General features: G+C 47.3%; 2 protein-coding genes across 2 annotated transcripts in view; one reads left to right on the top strand and one right to left on the bottom strand.

The window, feature by feature from the left end:
- Positions 1-20,242, bottom strand: part of AKAP4 (A-kinase anchoring protein 4) — an 858,685-nt gene that overhangs the window by 804,042 nt on the left and 34,401 nt on the right. The gene's annotated exons all lie outside the window — the stretch shown is intronic.
- CCNB3 (cyclin B3) overlaps positions 5,409-20,242 on the top strand; it is a 252,761-nt gene continuing 237,927 nt past the window's right edge. The window contains exon 1 of the mRNA XM_069648671.1: positions 5,409-5,524. The gene's annotated coding sequence lies outside the window, so the exon portion shown is untranslated. The remainder of the gene's footprint in view (positions 5,525-20,242) is intronic.

Below are 20,242 nucleotides of genomic sequence, written 5' to 3' on the forward strand. Positions count from 1 at the left end.
TTGTTGGGCAGGCGGGAGATGCAGTGCAGAGTATGGCCCTTGCTGGGAGCACGGAAGTGGGAGAGGGGTGTGGGTGTGTTTCGCGGTGCATTAAAGAGGGGTACGGGTGTATTTCGCCGTGCATTCTGTGTGTCGATGTTAGAAAGAATTCTCATAAATGTGCTAATTCCCTTCACCTTAGAGACCCCCAGCAACTTTGCTGGATTTTGAGGACTTTCTTTGTTTTACCTGGAGAGAGTGTGAGCCTTTTTTCCCACTCTCTCATGTATTTTGAATGTGTTTTACTCTTGTGTTCTTTGATTATAGAGTTTTAGACAACTCCATAGGCATCATCTTTTCATTTGTGTCCCACAGCACCATCACTGCAGTGCCACAGGGGAAGCCTTTTAGGCTGTCCCAAGGTTTAAATACCTTATTTGGGATAAACTACTGTTTCCCAGAGAAAGTAAAGTGACAAATCCCAGACCCAGCACACCCTATCTTACAATAGAGTGCTGGAGGGGTTACTTAGTATCCCCTATGTCTAGAAACTCATGTAGCAGTCAAATGCTACCCTTTCCTCTCGAAATGGCTGGTGGCAGTGGTTTTACAACAAACTACCATGATTTTTCCCGACTGTGGACATCGATAGGGTTAAATCGCGGGTGCCATGTTTTTCAAGATGGCGTCTGAGCCCCCTTTGTTTAAACAGGTCCCGGTCTTCTTTTTTTGCTACGCCTTTGGCGGGCTTCAGGACTGAAGACCGCCTCTGGCGCCAGAGTGTCTGAGGTTGGCAGTGAGTGAGGGAGGTGCCCAAAACTCCCTGTGCTTAATCTCCTAGGAGACCCACATGCACTCTGGCATGATTGGCTGGCTGACTGTCCAGCAAGGACAGCCACCCTGCTGGGTGAGTGGCAGCTAGGCTGGAATGAATGGGAGGAAACTGGATAAAAGGCAAGTCTATTGGCTTGGAAGGCAGAGTTGACCACTGGAACGAAAGAACCAAAGACGAGCTGGAAGAGGACGGCTGCTGCAACTCCTGGACCGTTGTTTTGCCCAGTGAAGCCCTGCTGCAGGTCTGAAATGCCAAGTTCATCTCGACAGAGAAGCCCTTCCAGGGCGACTTCACCCTCTGAGTTGGTGGGACCAATCAACTAGAACCTTAAGCCTCTTGGATACCATTCTCTGAGCTGGTTGTATTTTCCTCAGAGTGCTGCAGGAAACTGAATAACCAGGAAGAGGTACACCAGTTTGTGTGCTTGTCTACAGCTACCGGAATTGAAGATTTGCCTTTGCCAGCTTTTTGACCAGTCCCAGTGCAGTTCAGGAGTCCCCCGACATCCTCCTTCTTGTACCCACGACTGAGGCTCAGGAACAGCGAGATCTGCAGGAACTGCTAGAAACAATTTTTTTGTTCATTGTAAGGTACTGTGAAAACCCAACCGAGAGAATTTACCTCTCACTGCGAAAGTGCTTGAATCTTTGGCAACTTGCAGGCCTAGTCAGCTTGTGACCCAACATATGAATCTTTCTTTTACAAACTACTTTCGAGAACTTTGGCAAAGACTTTTCCGTTTAACTACCAGAACTGCCTATCCTATACACGACATTAGCCCATTGACTTTGGCCTACCCTGTTGCATTGAATTGACTCCTCTGGTGAACTCAAACTATCTGCACTGTCTAAGAATAATTGTAAGCTTCTTTTCATTAACCTATGCCTTTTTGCTCCTACTTCAAACACTCTGAATGCCATTTTGCTCCTCCTTCAAAGTAGTTTAAATGTCTCAGAAACTGATAGTGTGAAGTACTGAAGTATATTTTTGTGTGATGTATATTGCCTCCTTTTAGTGAATTTTTCTAACTGACTGTGAGATAAATTAATAAGTGTTTTACCAAGAAACCTTGAGTATAAGAGTCTATTTGAATACTTGTGATCATAGACCTCTGTGTACTCTGTGTAACATCATTACAGCTCACATTCCCCTCTTGAGATAAGCCTGGCTGCTCAGCAACACTAGCAAAACTGTGTAGTACATACTTATACCAAAGGTTGGTTTTGCTTACACCTGCAGTTCTAGTTGTGTGTAGTGGTCCCAAAGGATACTGCATACAAACTTTGCCTAACAGTCGTAGTTTCTGTTTGGGGGAGTAGCGCATGTTGCATTTTGTCGTGGACATGTTGGTTGGGGATGCTTGGATGGTGAGGTTGGGAATTTTGTGATGGCAAGGGTGCATTTGTATACGTGAATCGCAGGGTTGTAGTTAACCAAAAGAAACTACGGGAAGGGGAAATGCTTAGACGATTCAATGCACTTACAGTTTGGCTGTATGTTCTTATGACAGCTGGAATTGAGGGGGAAATTGCACACTGCATTTCATTCAGGGGATCTGCAACCATCGAGCCGCGGTAGTGTTACAAATGGTTTGGGGGATGCTGCGTTCCACCGGACAGGTGCATTGGTTATAGATAGAAGCGGAATGCAAAATGGTTTGGCTTGCACCACGGCCAACTCATGGTGTCGGGTGGGCGCGAAGAGCGCAGTAATCACAGGCAACGGGTAGTAAGGATATCGATGTCGATACGGCTTTGTTGGTTCTTTGGGCGGGATGTTAGGCTGGTTTGTCTTCTCTTGCTGGCCGCCGTGCCCGTGGGGTGGTGTGGGATCCAGTTGGGTGCTATTAGCTCCAGTTACCTGACATTAAAGCAATGAATGCAAGTACCAGCATGCACCACCACAATGTGAGCATATTGAATTTGGATCAAGGCTGGTTTGTTGAATGTACGGTCCACGAAGAGGGGCAGTTGATGTAGGCGATTAAGGGGGAAAGGCAGAGCAAATGGTGCGATGATATGCATTGGTACACACAACACTAATTGGTCATGTGCGAAAAAATGTTGATGTAGGTTTCGATGGTGACTGGGGTTTTTGCGACAGAGGGATCCTAGTCCCATGGTAGGGGGCCAGGTCGACTGGAGTTCACCGTGGGGGAGTGGCACTTCTGATGGCATCAATGTTGTCATGAATGTGTGTGTTAAGCAAAGGTTGGTGTGAAGTCCCTTGCCCCAGGGCGAGCCACGACCTGGTGTGTGGGGGAGATTCTATGCCGCCGGTAAACAGCAGAGAGTCATGGCAGAGTCACAGGTCGATCCCTATAGAAAGCGCTGACATATACCACAAAGGGTACTGTACAGTCAATAGCTTAGAAGAACAGCGCCCACGAGGACTAGACTCAGGGGAGGCCCGGGGAAAGGGGAAGAGGGCTTGGAAGTCCTTCCAACTCCAATGCAGGGTGTGCAAGAAGCTAGGGAGAAGGAGAATGAAAGCAAATGGAGGGAAAGGAAAGTAATGGGGGAACGGAAACTGGGAAAGGGAGGGGAAGTAGTGGGGAATGGGAAGAACTTGGTTACAGGAAGGATTGGGAAAGGAAATGGTTTGGGGAATGGATAAGGATGGGGGTAAGGAAGGAGTTGGGTAAGGAAAGAATTGGGGGAATGGGAAGCAGTTGGGGAATTGGAGAGTTGGGGAATGGGAAGAGTTGGGGGACGGAAAGGCATTGGGGAAGTAAGGATTTCAGGTCTAGAATTAATTGGGTGGTTGGAATTGACTTGCTTTGGTATGGGGGTACTGGAAGATGGAATCGAATTGCAATAGAAGGATTTGGGGGGCGGCAGGCAAAGCATTTGGAGAACTAAGATGTGGGGCCTAGAAAGAACTTGGGGAGGGAATGGATAGGTAATTGGGGGAAAAGAAAGAACTGAGAAAGGAAACTGTAAGAGGGGGAATGGACAAGACCAAAGGGGATGAAAGCACTGGGGGAGTAAGAAGAGCTTGGGAATGGCAGAAGGGGGGATGGGTTAGACGAGGGGATGAGGCACCAAGTGGGGAAAGAAAGAAATGGGAAAATAGAACGAGAAGTGAGAGACTAATGAAAGAAGGGTAGAATGTGAAGAAAGAAACTAATGAATAGAAATAGGATAGAATGTGAAGAAAGAATGAATGGATGGAAGGATAGAATGTGAAGAGAAATTTCTGAAGAAAAGAAAGAAGAAAAGTAACAGACTTTTTAAAAAAAATAAAAAGTAATTAAAATAACGGCCATGGGTAGAGAGGGAATGCCTAGAGAGGGAGGGGTCTATCCGGCAGGGTGCCCTGGATACTGACGGGGGTGGGGAGTGCTTAAGAAGCCACACCCAGCGTAGAATAATCCTTCACCGTGGTGGATCACCTGTAACAGAACTCCTGGCTTGATGCTTCAATAAAGCTTGCTACAGCATTTGTGACTTCCACCTTTGAAAACTGGCCCGGCCTCTTTATTTCGGGGAATTCTCAAGAGGTCCTTGCAGGGAGGGGGGAGGAAGAGCCGGTGGAGGGGAAGTTCCAGCATGATGAATGCGGTGTGGATGCCTGCAACTATGGGGGGTACGCAGCTGTGGGCTGTCGCCTCTATGTCTTGGAAACAAGACAACGCAGGCAACACAGGTTTGAATCCCAATCCCGCGCTTAGAAAGCAGTCGATGGTATTAAGCGCATTATATAAAATCAATTAAAAATTATTGCTTTAGAGTCAAAGATCGCCTCATTCTATTTCCAAAATCAAACCTTGGAAGCACATCTTTCAAAAGCGCTGTCTCAGCGTTTTTTAAATGGCCAGTTTTGCCCCAATGCCCACTGTTGCCTTCAAATCTTGACGACTCACCTGCTTACATAAGTGCCCAATATTTGGCCGCACAGCGCAGCATGTATGGCACGAGGTCGGTTGGGAGCAGCGCTCCTCAACTTTTTTTTAAAGGTTTTATGTTCCTATAATTTTATTTTAAAAAGAAACCGTTCCGGAATGGTTTACTTTTAAAATAAAAGTGTAGGAAGAAGTTGAAACTTGCACCTGAACATTCCCTTAAAGAGCAGGTGTGTGTGTTTGGGGGATTTGTATTCCACGTGGGAGGGGGCGTGGCGAGTTTGTGGGGGGATGAGGGCAGGCCAGCAGGGAACTTAGGCCGGGGAAGCGCCTGCGTGGGTCCGCCCACGCTTTCGATAATTTCGAAGAAGAAGACGTTCCACTACTTCTTTTCATACACTTCGACCACTGATTACACTCTAAAGAACACAAATAAAAGAAGCTGAATTAAAATTAAAATTCTGCAATTGCCAAAGAGAGTCCCCGTAAATACGTGCAGGGGCGTTGCTAGGGGGGGGCTAAGGGGCTATAGCCCCTGATCTTTTGGTTGTAGCCCCGGATAGAATCCCAGGAGCTACAGCCAAAAGACTAGCTAGCCCCCAGTCCCGACATCAGCTTAGCCCCGGGTGTTTTCCAGACCTAGCAACTCCCCTGAATACGTCTAACACCCGCGCCTCTGTTTCACGGGAGAACCGAGCGGTCGCGTTTGGAAATGTGAACACCAGGCTGCACAGGAGGGCGTCTTCGAGCCAAACGTGGCTCGCAATCTTCACAGGAGGGCGTCTTTGTGACTGATAGAGGGGCCGAGAAGAGTCTGCTGAAGGCTTCTCGGCGCTAGCAGTGGGCCGGTCCAAGAGGCACCCCTGGTGAGTCCCGAGATACTCTGCGCTAATCTGTACCCCGATCCCCCACTGGGGCACAGATCGCTGTCCTCAATTACACTCACATCTCGTCGCCGCCCGCCTGGAACACAGTAGGCAATCTTCATTATTTGCATAGCGCTGATTGTCTGGAGACGTAAATGACGTTTCTGTGGACAGAGGGAGGGGACATGGAATCCATCCCTGTCACATGTGTTAACTCTTCTAGGTACCTTTTCATGACGGGAGCTGCTAGATTAATGTTTTACAATGTAGGTCTGTGCCTACAAGTTTTAGCATACAAGCGCTGTTGGCTAAAAATGTGTCAAATCGTCCACGTTTAGAATACGCCCCTTCTAGACCCTTCTCGGAGCACACGTCCCTGAAAAATAGTGAAGGCAGGTCAGGTGAGGTCACAGCTGCAAAGAGGTGTGCCCAAGGGAACGACACCGCAAGTGAAGCATGTGCTGATCTGCCAGAGGACGGGCACATGGCACACACGTGAAAGAAGACGAATAGATGAATAACATGGTGTGGAGAAGTGATGGGAGGGACGTGTACAACAGCGGATGAACCCAATGGAAGGATTGGTGCAACGAGGGGAGCGGCACAGCATTGATAGGAGCGACTATGCATGCAGTGCCTTCATTTGCTTCCAAGCTTGTTTGGGTGGGTTCCATGTGATAATGTCCCTGCAAAAATGTTGTCTGACAAAAATGTCGCCAGAAAATGGCCGTGATTTGCAGGGACATTATCACATTGAACATGCGGGGAACCGCCCCCCAACCCACCCAAACCTTTTTATTTTTCTTCAAGGGGAGCAGGGGTTACCCTTGCTCCCATATATATGGTCACCATATATAAAGTCGCCACAGCATTGTCCCGGCAACCATATGTATGGGGATAATATAACCGGATACCATTGGTTCCATGGGAATTTATCATTATGGTGGAGTCCCAAGTTTGCAGCAGGAAAATAGCCAAAATCTCCCAAACAAAGTTTAAACTATACAGTTTGTTGCTAACATATTTTGCACTATCCCTGAAATACCAGCAAAAGTGTTTAAAAAAACACAGAGCTCCCTGTTTCTCGCTTCCTTGCCTGAGCATCCAGTCCAGTTTTTTTTTTTGTTTGAAATTCTGGAATTTATAGTTTTGTCGTGTCCATTTCAAATTTCTGCTGGAGTGCACGTGCATGCACAGTGGGCCGCTGACTGCTCACTGGGAGCTGAAGAGGAGGAGCCTCGCATTGAGGACATGGCCAGCAGAGCTTGCAATCACCCACTTCCTCCGGGAAGAGGAGCAAAGTGGTTCCAAGTGGGCTCTGCCGAGATCAGCCAGCATCAACTCAGCTGCCTCAGGCACTTCCTACCCTGCTCTCCGTACAAGACAAAATGTTTCCCCTGACATGTGAGACCTGATCTATCTCTGCATTGACATCCAATATTTATCCATTACCCCCTCTACTCCCCTAGGAGTTTTACTGACTTGAGACTAACGTAACACTTGACCTCACAAATTCCAATTATTTGCCAAAACAAAACTACCTATATGCTGGCACAAGACAAGTGGGGTCATTACGTGTAAGGGGAAAAATGCCGGTAAAGCAGCCGGTACCACCGGCTGCAGCCTTTTTCCCAGGCCGGCTTACTGGCGTCTGCCGGTAAGGGCAGTGAACTACCGGCAGGACCAACCTGCCGGTAGTTCAGGCCCCTACTGGCAGAGAACTGCTTCATTGATTTAACAATGGTGCCGGTGCTTCAGTAGTTCCCATCCCATGGCGTCCTCCGGGACTCCATGGAATGGGAATTTACTGCCGTTGCTGGCACCCGTAATATCCGAATATCGGGCGCCAGTAACGGTAAGGCGAGTCTGCCGGTAACCCACCGATAGCACCAGCGGGTTACCAGCAGTCTCGTAATGAGGCCTGAAATGTTCATGTTCAGTGACTTTTTGTTAGTAATTGTATCCAGACTCTGATTAACTGGCCTGTCATTGACGAGGTGACCACCTCTTCTAAGAAATTGCACAGTAAAAATAAAACGGGTGACATTGACTCCAACCCTGTAACGACACCTTAGCCTAAGTGTAAATCACGGGTCAAGACTCTTGGTAAGATAAATACATATCATTGCAAGGAGATACCAAATGGCCGTCTTGGAGACAAGTGGATCAATCGAGCAAGTGAAGTTGACATGGCATCATTGTCTAAATCACCACAACTAATGTGGATATGATGCCAATTGAGAATATGAGTAGTGCCACAGTTTGATTAATGAAGGGCCCCTGGCACTATATGGCGACAGTCTAAAAATCTTTAGTGATTTGTTACTGTGCATATAGGTTGTCCAAGAAATTCAATATGCTTGTTCAAAAAAGGTCCTTTTCTCAGATAGCACATTGTAAATTCGAGAAGTTTTTGTTACAATATATTTTGACACAATGGAATATAATGTTTTGAAAGTAGTAAGCCCTATTGTGTCTAATGTATAGCACACCCCTTGAGGATCCTTGTAGACACAGATGGTAAGGTGGGAGTTTATACTAATTCTTTAGACGTTTGAAAGAAAAACAGATGACATCCTCACCATTAGCCTATTCCCTCCCGACTAACCCGCTCTGCCCTCGTGAACCGTTATTTACCACTCTAGCCACTTGACCGTTGAAACTTCCAGAACCCTTGCACCAGGCCATCAGGCGTGTTACTCCCACCCCCATGACTTCAGCAAGAAGACATTGAGTAACATTGAATACAAGTGGTTACAACACACAGCTCTGGCCTGCCTCATGGGAAATCTTGATCCATGTAGATTTGGCGCATCCCATTTGATAGGACTGTGAATAGCAAGTAGGGAAGGAGCCAGCAAAGGGCAGTGCCTGATACGTACATATGTTGGTGGAGGGGATATGGGCGGATGTGTACATATGGATGTCTGCATGGGATTTATATAGCACAAACCTCTCTGAGGAGCAACAGAGCCCTTACAAAGGGTGCACACCCCAGCCCCACACCCTCCAATGCTTATGAGTCTTTAGCGCTTTATAAAAGACAACAACACCAGGGGTTTGCAAGTAGGTGTACTGGTGTAGCATATGAGCCGGGACGGTCACGTGGAGTGAGTAGTGGCTCCATAGAGCCCAAGAATTCGCGTTGACGGCTAATTAACAGTGTCTAAGGCCACACCGTGGTACAGATGAATTTTTATCCAGGGAATTTTGATTGGGAGTTAGATTCGCTGTAACCTCCAATACAGTAGTCTCCATGCGGTGGAAGGTGAATTATCTACTGTCGAGGAGATGCTTGGCTTCCAGGTACTTCTATAGTTGGTTTACGTTGATGGGTTCCACAGCATTGGGGAGAACGTGAAGGATGGCAATTTGTTACATCGGACAGACTAACCTTGAGCCTTTTAGCCAGGGAGTCTGTTTGAAGGCCAAGGGAACCATCCCAAGGGAGAAGGAAACAACGCAGTAAAGGATCGACACAAAATTCAAAGATCACTTCTAGTTTTAAATGTGCACAATGTTGGCAGAATTACTTAGTGTGTACATGGTGAGATGGATCTTGTACTGCAGGGTGATACAGGTTCACAAGAACTGAAGCCCCAGGAACCTCAAAGACTTTACCATCACAGGATTACACCATGGGGCGTGGATGCCCACGAGAGCTTATGTGTCACAGGAAGTGCTTCAAGAGGTCATAAAGTAGAAGTGGAATGTGTCTCAAGATGTATTGTATTGTATTGTATTCGGTTATTTATATAGCGCCCTTTCCGCATTTGCATGGCCTCAATGCGCTTTGTGATTCGAAAGCCCTCGGTGACCGCAGTCAATGTGGTGCAGATTCTAACAGTTTAGATTAAGAGATGCTTGCTTTCATGTCACCTAATTATGACTTAGGAGGCTGGCTAGGCTTCACTAAGCAGCCCAAAGTTCAGGCATGTGGGTGGGTGCTGTTGGTGGTATAGGATAGAGTGCTATTGTTGAAAATTCGATGTGTGCCCAGCTGTACCGAGTTTTCTTTCTTCGGTAGTCGCTGTATGCTAGTGGCAGAGGTGTTGAGGTACGTCAGGGGTTTCAGTGTGGCCGGCTATGTGCGCTGCTAGACCGGAAAGGCATAGCCATAGCTGCATTCTATGGTGCATGGATGTTTGGCTGTGCCTGCGGCCTGTGTCCACAATGGTGGTGTAAGGTATACGTACCGTATGCTTTAGTGTAGTTCCTCTGCAGTGTTCATTTTCTTTGTCCAGTGTGGACGGTATGATCTCGTTGTTCGTGGTCTCTCTGGAGCAAGGTCTGAGCAGCGAGGGCTAGTGCAGTGTATTGTGGTGTGCCTCAGCGAATGCTGCCGGCTTCCAGGGTGTACTTATCGGGTAGTAGTGTTGTTGTGCATGGCGAAAATAGTTTGTCACAGTGCGCCGATGTGAGTGCTGCCGTAATCTGTTCTGTAATGGGAGGAGGAGTAAGGTTTATTGCGATGTGCCTCAGTGAATGCTGCCGCTTCCAGGGTGTATTTGACAGGTAGGAGTATTTTTATACATGGGGCCGATCTCTTGGACGGAGAATGAGGATCCACCCAGCCTGAAGGAGTTGTGAAGTGGGACCACTAGTCAATATGCTGTGCGAAGATCTGAGACTCCCTGTGGGCTGGTAGCGCAGGATTCTGTCCTGAAGGAATCCCGGACCGGTGTTGTAGATGGTGCGGTGGGTGATACACATGGCTTTAAAGGTAGAGCATCGACCAATCGGGAGCCAATGGAGGACTTTCAGTTTAGGGGTGGTGTGTTCTCTAGGAGGTAGGTTAATGAGCAGGCGTGCAGCAGAGTTTTGGATTCTTTGGAGTTTCCTCAGTTGAAATGCTGGAGCGCATAGGTATAGGCAGTTTGCGTAGTCTAGGCAGGACAGGATGATTGAGTTGATGGCGAGAAGCGGTGAGGATAGGTGAGGTAAGGGAAAATACACCTGAGAATCCGTAGATGGAAGAAACAGGTTTTAGATACAGAGGTGTTGTGCTGGGTGAGGGCTAAGTCCATGTCCAACGTGCATCCAAGTTTTTTTTACTGTGTTTGAAGTTGCTGGTCCCAGGGATTGAGTCCACGATATCGGTTGGGGAAAGAGGGCTGTTTTTCCACAAACTAGGATTTCAGTTTCTCAGGGTTGAGGATGAGGTGGTTGGTCGTCATCCAGTGGTCAATATCCAAGAGGCATGATGATGGGTACGGACTACCGGAGGCTGGTGATTTGGGATTTTTAGGATGATCTGGGCGTTGTCTGCTTAGTTGTAGCCGGTAAGAAATGTGTGAGCAGATGATTCCAGGCAGGGGTTTTAGGTAGAAGTTGAAAATTAGTGGAGATAGGTATGCTCTTTGTGGGACGCCTTTCCTTACTGGTCGTGTGGTGGATGTGAACGGGTGGAGGTGGATGATTTATGATCCATTTGAGATGAAAGAGAAGATCCATGAGAGGGCTGTGTTCCTAATTCCTAGTGTATGTAGCCTGTCTAGTAGCATTTTGTGATTGATGATATCGAAGGTTGCAGAGAGGTCAAGTAGGATGAGTACAGCACAGCCTTCTGCGTCGGGTGTTCTTTTTAGGTCGCCTCAGATGGAGACTCAAAAGGATTCTGTTCCCCTGAGTGGCCTGAAGCCCGATTGCGCGGGGTCTAGGAGGTTGTTGGCTTGCAGCAATGAACAGTTGGAGGACGGTCAAACCACGAAGACGGAAAACGGCAATTGTCGAGTGAGTAGGCATTAAATAAGAGACGATCTACTGTAGATCTGCAAGCAGGCTTCAAGTGAGTTTCTCACATTAAGTGTGTTGGGCTCATCCAGAAGTGGACTGTCTGCTCTCAGTTCGTTAGTGAGTCAGCTACACCTCGCTGATGATGCCCAATGATGCAGAAACAGGTGTCTGCGGTTGTTGGTTGTGCTCTTGTTCAGAAGAGGCTGCCTAGCATTTTGGTTCTACACCGCAACTGCGGGTGGGACTAGACTGATAAGCAAATAGACTCTCCCAAGTCGATGACACCCAGAGAACAGGCTAATTTAGCTTTTGTTCATTATTGCATCATAGTTTGTCACATTTCGTGGAGAATCTCGGGGTACTTGGGAAAGTGAACTCTACTAATGGAGGCCGAGTGGGATCAGTGGTAGGAAAGCAGAACTGCAGATAGTCAGGTCCTTCGTTAGTTAAAATGAATGCTCTCCGAGCCCGGACAGTCTGTTCCCTTCTTGCTGATTTGGAAGATAATATAATGGTTATGTTATGCAGAGTCGTGGCAAAGGAACACAATTGATGGAACCAATGCGATAACGATCGTGCAATGTCCACAACATGGCTCATACAAGGGTGGCACCGCAGAATCTCCCAGGACACTGGGTGCCACAGCTAGGAGACCAATGCGCAGACACCTAGGATATGAGGCCGTACGTCTGAAATATATGCGCTTCAAATTTAATGTATTACCAACACGTGAAATCCTACGGGATAATGGGGCAGATTATCCACTGATTTGCAGATATTGTAACGTGGAAGATGTAAGAGAACATTTAGAGCATCTAATGGTGGACTGTGTTACACTTAGGAATGCATGTATTCAGCACTTTAGGAAATGTGTTACTTTTATGCGTTAATTTGGATCATTTGTGGTGGGAAATGCTGCATGATAAACGTAAGTCCTTGCAACTTGCAGTAGTCAGGTTTTTAGAAAATATCTGTAAACTGACAAATGAACATAACATAATACTATAACCTTGTTTATTGAAAAAGAAACTGTGAAAAAATTATTTGGCACCATAAGAAATCTACTACCGTAATTGTCTGGTTGTGGTGTGTAAACATTAATGTAAACTTTTAATGATGTTTTGTAATGAATGTGGTTTTATTATGTTCTTAAAACTTTGTTAACTGAAATTGAGGAAATGTATTTGTATTTTAGGTAATTTAAAATTGTAATTATTTCATAGTAGTGTGATATATTTAACATCTAATGTAAGTTACTTTAACGATATTCTGTTTTGATTGTGGTTTTATTCTGTTTTACGTTTTTGTAAAGGTTATGTCTATAACCATAAATAAATAATAGTAACCTAGGATATTAGTCAAGACACACAAAGGAAGGGTGATTAGTAGGTTTAAACATCCAACAAGAGAATAGAGAGTGCCCTCTGTATGAAGAAGAGGTGGAGGGTGAATGCAAATTACACAGAAGCATGGCAAAGGAACACCACCAATGAGACAATGTGAAGATACTGTGTGCTGGATAAGGAACCCCAAAATGCCTGGTACCAGCGTGAGCTCCACATACAGTAAAGCTTGTACACCCTCAGATTTCACAAACATTATCCAAGTCCTTTTGCTTTCCCACTTGTGAGGTGGGAAAGCCTTCTATTATGTCCCCAACCCTCCTCTTGGTCCCACTGAAAGATGCCCAGCATGCAGTGGTCAACCCACCGAAGGTTCAAAGAAATGTGGCAACATCACTCTTATCCTCAGAGAGCTTCACTGGATGCCCCAGCAAGTTCACAACCCCTTCAAAGCATCTACTGCCTGCTACAAGATCATGACATCACGCGATTAGAAATCAAATAAATGCCAGAAGGTAAAAATTAGAAAGCAAGTGTTTTCATGCTACAGACCACTTCCATGGAACAACGTACCAATGCACAGCAGCGTGGCTCCCTCCATCATTCATTTCAGGAATTCTGTTCTTTACAGAATACCTAGTTACTGATTACTGCATCTAGTTCATCTACTCCGCGCTTACATCATCCCCCTTCCTCTCGTTCTGCATAACAGCCCCGGATTCAGTACTAGGAGTCCATGGAAAAGGAGTAGTAGCCAATTTAAGAGAAGAACACGAAATATTGGTCCCACTGCCATCTCTATAAGTAGCCAGGATTGTCTAACTAGTGGGGCCTGCCGCTAATGTAGTTGGGCCCTCCACAGTGAGATTAACATCTGTAACTGCCCACACATTGCTGCTGAATGGGAATGTACAGGTTTTTTGGGTGGGCCTTGCCCGCTCCGGCTTTACCCTGTTTACGCCTCAGAGTATGGTTCGAGAATAAGATAAAAAAATTAGGAGGAATAAAAGCTAGAACGGCCGGGCAAGAGGACCCGCACAGTGAGGCTTCAGTAATAAAAACCAGATTGGGAGAGTGAGGCAGGATAAAGTCAAAGAGCTCAATAGAGTGTGTCACAGCAGAGGAGGCATTGATGGGGACCACCTTTTATGGTTTAGGGTACCCAAAAGGATTGAGGGATAGAATTTGAGGCAGTGGAAAAGAAATTGTGAGCCGCAAGCTGCAACAAATTAGAGGGAAGATAGGGCAGGTAGGAAGCAACGATTCCATTAATCTTGATAGAGGCAAGGTTATTACATAAAAGAGGTCTATTGGAAAACTATCACACTAAAATCTGCAGTGAGAGTAAGATTGATCAGCGAAGAGGTGAGGTGCTTGGTATCCAGTAACAGGAACTGAGGGGTGTTAATAGCCCAGCTTGTACAAGCCTTTGGCATGCAATTGACAGGCCCGCTGGGCATACCTGCAGCACCTGTCAACACATTAAGGGATCCTGTCACATGGAGACCAAATACAAGAATAGCTCAGCTCCACAATTCACAATATGGTGGCTGTGTAGGTGCCACGTTTACATTTTCCTTCTGTTCAGATGCATGCACAGGAGTTTTAGCCCCATTTGCACCAATGGAGAAAGCTTTGCGTACAGTCAGTGAAAGCAATACGATTATAAACAGAATGCAAGTGTAAATGGCACAAAGGTAAGTTACTTTACAGCATCTACTTTGTGGACACCGTGGACGTCTCTCCGTGTTAGGCATGATGATGCTACTGTTTATGCTACCCATCTTTATTGCCTAAGGACGAAAAAACTTAAACTTTAATACATCAGCATTGTGAATTGCCTCTGGAAGCTGCTGTCTTGACTCAGCAATTCGTCCTCAATCAGCTATCTGCTTACTGTATGATAAGAACAAATTCTTTTACTGTATTTCTGGAACCGGTCTATCACCAGCCGAAATGTAGATGCCTCTCCAGCAAGAAAGAAAACAACTTCACCAAATGTTCTCTAGACGTTCGTCTCCAGAAAGTCTCCTTTTATAATGTTCTTATCTACTTTAACTGTCTAGATGAGTTCAATGACATAGATAAACTCCCAGTCAATGCCTCGAATCTGCTTCAGCCCAGACGACATGATAAATTAGTTTCAGCATGTAACAAGAGTCTTTGTTTATCAGCAACTTCTCGATCTGTCCCTCGAAGGAAAGTTTCACACCGATCTGTGATTTCGCTCGGAATATGTGCTCACTTGGATTATAATGCCTTCCAAGATCACATTCAAGTGTGCAGTGTTTCTCTGATCCCTTAGAAAGGTGAGCACATCAGTGAGCTTTCCAACAAGATGTGTGTATTCCTCAATCAGACGATAGAACACCTCACTGACTAGGCTATGAGCTGCAACAGTTGATAGGGGCGTTTGTGCTCTCCTCACTGTACTCGGGCAATTGCAAAACCTCTCCCCCTGGCTTTTCAACCAGTATCTGGCACTTCTCGCCCACCGCATCGCCGCTCTCTGCCCCTACTTTCAGTGCTATGCGGATGATACCCAGCTCATTTTCAGGCTACCCTCGGCTTCTTCTCCTTCCCTCATCTCTGACTGTCTTTCTGCTATCCAGGACTGGTGCACCGCCAACGACCTCTGCCTTAATGCCAGTAAGACTGAGATTCTACTCATCAGCACACCCACTCCCTCCTTCCCTGCAGCTCTCTGGCCGGCCTCTCTTGGCCCTCTTCCTGCTCCTACCTGCAAGGTAAAAAACCTCGGGGTCATCTTCGACTACACACTCTCCTTCTCTCCTCACATATCTGACGTCTCTAAGAAGTCACACTACCAGCTACACCTCCTCAGAGGTATCCTTCCTTTCCTCTCCTTCCCCCAGAAGCTCACTGTCTCTAGAGCCCTGGTTCTCTCGAAGCCTGACTACTGTAACAGCCTCTATCTAAATCTGCCTGCCTCTAGTCTCAACCCTTTGCAACTCATCCAGAACAGGACTGCGAGACTTGTCCTTGGCCTCAAGCCCAGGGACCGTATCTCTCCAGGACTGAAATCGCTACACTGGCTCCCAGTGACTGCAAGGATCAAGTTCAAAACCCTCTGCATTGTCCACAAGGCCTTTTGGGGCCTTGGGCCAAAATACCTTCAACTCTCTCTTCCTAAATATCTTCCTTCTCGAGCTCTTCGCTCATCCGCCTCCAACTCCCTCAGGGTCAGTCGCTTCTCCAAACAACGAGTTGGTGGCAGATCTCTCTCCGTTGCAGGGGCCTCCCTCTGGAACAGCCTTCCTGCTTCTATGAAACTTGAGGAGAACCATCTCCGGTTCCGGAAGCACCTCAAAACCTTCCTCTTCGCCTCCGCGTTCTCTCCCCCTCTCCCCTGCTAAAGTTATTGAAACTGCACTGAATCTGCAACTGGGCCACTCGCCGTTCTCGATCCTTGGCCTAGCCACTCTCCCCTGCACTGCCTCCCTGGCACCCCCTGCACTACGGGACTATGTCTGTATCCCACAGCCCCCCCATCCCAGCACTTATCTGCACTTACTCGCACTGCCACTAGTTGGCCCTTGTTTTTTTTCTTCCTGTATGCTATTAACCCTGTAATGCACTTTCCCCTCTCCCTTTCCCCCCCTGCACTTCTCCCTTTCCCCTCTTCCCTTGCACTTGCGCGATCTGAATGACACCTGGCCTAGTAGGATCGTTGTCTGTCTCCCCTTATTTCCCCCCCTTGCCTCGTCGCGCCTTGAAACACTTGTGTATAGGAGCATTACACATGCCATATCATATCATATTCAGCAATGACTAAAAGCAATCTTCTTATAACTGGCCCATTCTTAGGATCTTGCAAAAAAGCTGGAATGTGAGTAGTTCTCCCCACCAGCGAAGGATAAGAGCGCAACACCAACTCGAAATAAGTAAGAACCAGCCAAGAAAGGTCATCACTGGGTAACACCATAGGTAAATCCGAGCAAGAACTGTCATGATGCCTACCCCCGGAGACCCAGACCAAGTCCAGCAACCCTCGAAGCAGGCATCAAGTTATCCCAAGCAGGTCCAACAACCCCTGCTAGGGGCTATTTGGGTGCAGTCTATGGCGCCAGGCTCATATGGAGAATCAGTCCTGGCGCCATAGGCACCAGGCTCATAGATTAAAACTTACCTGATGCAGACCATGCTGCAAACTTACCTGATGCAGACCATGCTGCAAGAGCTCCAAGCCAAAAGAGGCTTGGAAGGGACTACTTTACCTAGGGACTATTTTTTACTTGGGTGGGGCTGGGGAGGAATACGTACCTGGGACTACTTTGGAGGCTATTTAAACCACACCCGAAGAGCAGCACATGCTTCGCGTTATTCTGCATCCAGCAGCGTAACGCTCACCGTGCCTGCAAGTCTGCATCCAGTCTTCTGCCACGCCCGCCTCGAGTTTGGAGCTCCTAGAAAAAGGGAGAAAGAAGGAGAAAAGGTTAGAACAAGAGCAATACCTTTGATCCTTACCTGAATTCCCGATCCATCGCGCCTTCGAGCTGGAAGAAAGAAGTTATTTTGTGCGCGTCGCCTCGCCTGCTGCAGCGCCGCGCTGAACTCACCGGCCTTCGCAGCATCTTCACATTCCACCGCATCCTCCTGCATGTTCCCGCCGCACTCCGGCACCTAAGGAGAAGACAAGAACAGCAAGGTGAGCCAAGGGAATACACAGAGGAATATTAGTTACCCCCCCATAGACTTACCTGATTTTACCACCGGGGGTACTATTCCTCTTCACGGGTCGGTGCAGCTTTCACTGCATCTTCGCCGAACCCCGTCCCCTTTGGGGAAACAAAAGGACAGCAAGGTGAAACAAAGGGACTAACAAGGGGAACCCTCCTCACCACAATAGACTTACCTGATTTTTCCGCCGGAGGTATTATTTCCCGAGACTTCATACTTTCTCTCAGCGCCTGAATAAGGGAGAAAGCAACAGGATACATCTTGACATTATTTTATCGAACTGTGTTGGAAAATACAAATCCTTACCAGAATATTACCGGTTGCCACGAGGAACTCTTCACTAGGGTCAAGCTGCCACCTGCAAGAAGTCGGGCAAGAGTAAAAGTCAGGCATTTGAACTCTTTCGAATAACATACTTACAGCGTCTAGCCGGGAATCTCGGAGTCAATATTGTTCTGGAACTCACCAATTCCTTCGAGCCAGTGAAGCAACTGGTTATCAACGCGCCCCTGCACTCAATGCAGGATGGAGAGCACATCTTTTCAAACCATCAGGTGTGACTATAAGAGAGGACATCAAAGGTGATCTGTGGGGAGAACAGCGGAGGTGTGGGGATCTACGCTCAACTCCACGGGTGGTTAATTCCCTTTCTCCATTTGCAGAAGAATATTCCTACGGGCCAAGCAAACGAAGCTAGGTGGGCCAGTCCAGTCCGTCATCTGGGCCCTACGCGTCACATTGGTGGAGATCGCAGCTGTCCAGTTCAGATCGACGCCTCTGTGGGAGCCAGGTGAGCGTAACAGAACGCAAAGCCTACCCACAAATTCCCACCCGGGTGTTATGGATACCTCAGAGACTGACCAATTGGCCCAATTACTAGGGGAACTGAGGGCTGAAGTGCATTCCGCCCATCAAGAAACCAATGCTCTTAGGAGAGAACTGATTTTGTCAAAGGAGCGAACTGATGACCTTGCTAGGCAACTATTGCAAAGCCAGGCTGGACAAGCACCCCTACCTAGTTCCGGGGGAAATCCAGTTCCTGTGTTATCGAGTAACCCTGTGCAAATAAACCTACCAGGAAATATTCCATTAGCTCCACCCGAACGCTTTGCCGGAGATCCCAAAAGGTTCGCCGTGTTTATGAACCAATGCCGCTTGCACTTTTTATGCAGACCTGGAGCCTTCCCAAACGATCAAGCCAAGGTAGCCTTTGTATTGTCATATCTCAGCGGCAGTGCAGCTGATTGGTCAATTCCACTAGTTACTCAGGATGACCCAATTCTTCGGGATTTTCAGGGCTTTCAAACGAGCATGGAAAGACTATTTGCCCGGTACTCCCAAGGACAGGCCCTGGATAACGAACTTTTGTCCCTACGACAGGGTAACCAGGACCTTCTATCCTACATCGCGACCTTTAATAGGTTAATAGTGGAAACTGGATGGCCTGAGGTAAAACGAATCACGTTATTTCATCAAGGGCTTCGAGGAGAACTCAAGGATGTCTGGCTCAAGTCGTGAACCCACCTCAAGACTGCGATGAATATATAGACTTAGTGGTCCAGTTAGATCACAGACTTCAGAACAGAAAGGCTGATCGAGCCAAGTTTGAGAATCGGGTGTTGGTCAAAACCCACGCTAACCCCAAAGGAGCAGATGCTTCAGAACCCATGCAAATCGGAGGGGTTACAGGACCCTTAACCCAGAAGGAAAGAGAAAGGAGATGGCAAATGCAATTGTGTCTATATTGTGGAACTTCTGGGCATTTTCTACAGGATTGCCCTGTAAAACCACCCAAGAAGGTGGTAGGAGTTGCTGATAAAAGCCATATGGAGTCAGACTCGGGAAACGACCACGCCGACAAGCGTAGAGGTCCGCTTGCCGAGCTTGAAGAAGGATACTCAGACCTCGCATTTCATCATACCAATGGTCCTCATAGATCCAGGGCAGCCATCTCGTATGCATGCAGTAAGGGCATACATTGATAGCGGGGCCATAGGGAACTATGTGTACCATGAATTGGCTTCCAGGATGAATCTACCTCTCTGCCGAAAAACCACCTCAGATGTCATCACCACAGTCGATGGAACTGAAATTGCCTCTGGGCCTGTAACTCATTCCACCGCAGAGATGACACTATTGGGTCAGGATGGGCATCGAGAGACGATTGTGTTTGATCTAATCAAAGCCCCACAGTTCCAAATAATACTGGGGATACCTTGGTTGGAAACACATAATCCTTGTATTGATTGGCGAGAGAAGAGAATAACCTTCCCGGATTGTGCACAAATCTGTTACCCAAAGAAAAATCAGAACACAGGCATGGCCACAGTAACCACAGCAGTCATGCAACTACCTCCTGAATACCAAGAATTCCAGGATGTCTTCCAAAAAGAACAGGCAAACACCTTACCTCCTCACAGATCGTACGATTGTCAAATTGATCTCATACCCGGTGCACAACCCCCTTGTAGCAGGATCTAAGCCCTTACGGAACCTGAGAGCCTTCACCTACGACAATACTTAGACCAGTACATTGCCAATGGCTTTATTCGCCCATCCAAGTCCCCTGCATCTTCAGCTTTGTTCTTCGTGCCCAAAAAGGAAGGTGACCTCAGAACGTGCATAGACTACCGCACATTGAACCAGATAACTGTTAAGAACCGATACCCATTGCCTCTGAACCCTGAACTACTAGACCAAGTGAAGGACGCTTGTATATACACTAAATTAGATCTCCGGGGGGGCATACCATCTGGTACGTGTAAAAGAGGGCGACGAATGGAAGACTGCTTTCCGCACTAAGGGCCTCATTACGACCCTGGCGGAAATCGAAAAACGATGGCGGAAATGCAATACCGCCATCGAATAGCGCTCGGTGCGATTATGACCCGTCACCGCAAAGTACGATGCCATTAGCGACACCGTAGTGAACGCCAAC

This window comes from Ambystoma mexicanum, chromosome 2q, assembly GCF_040938575.1.
Source record: "Ambystoma mexicanum isolate Mex_15411 chromosome 2q, UKY_AmexF1_1, whole genome shotgun sequence".
Taxonomy (NCBI): Eukaryota; Metazoa; Chordata; class Amphibia; order Caudata; family Ambystomatidae; genus Ambystoma; species Ambystoma mexicanum.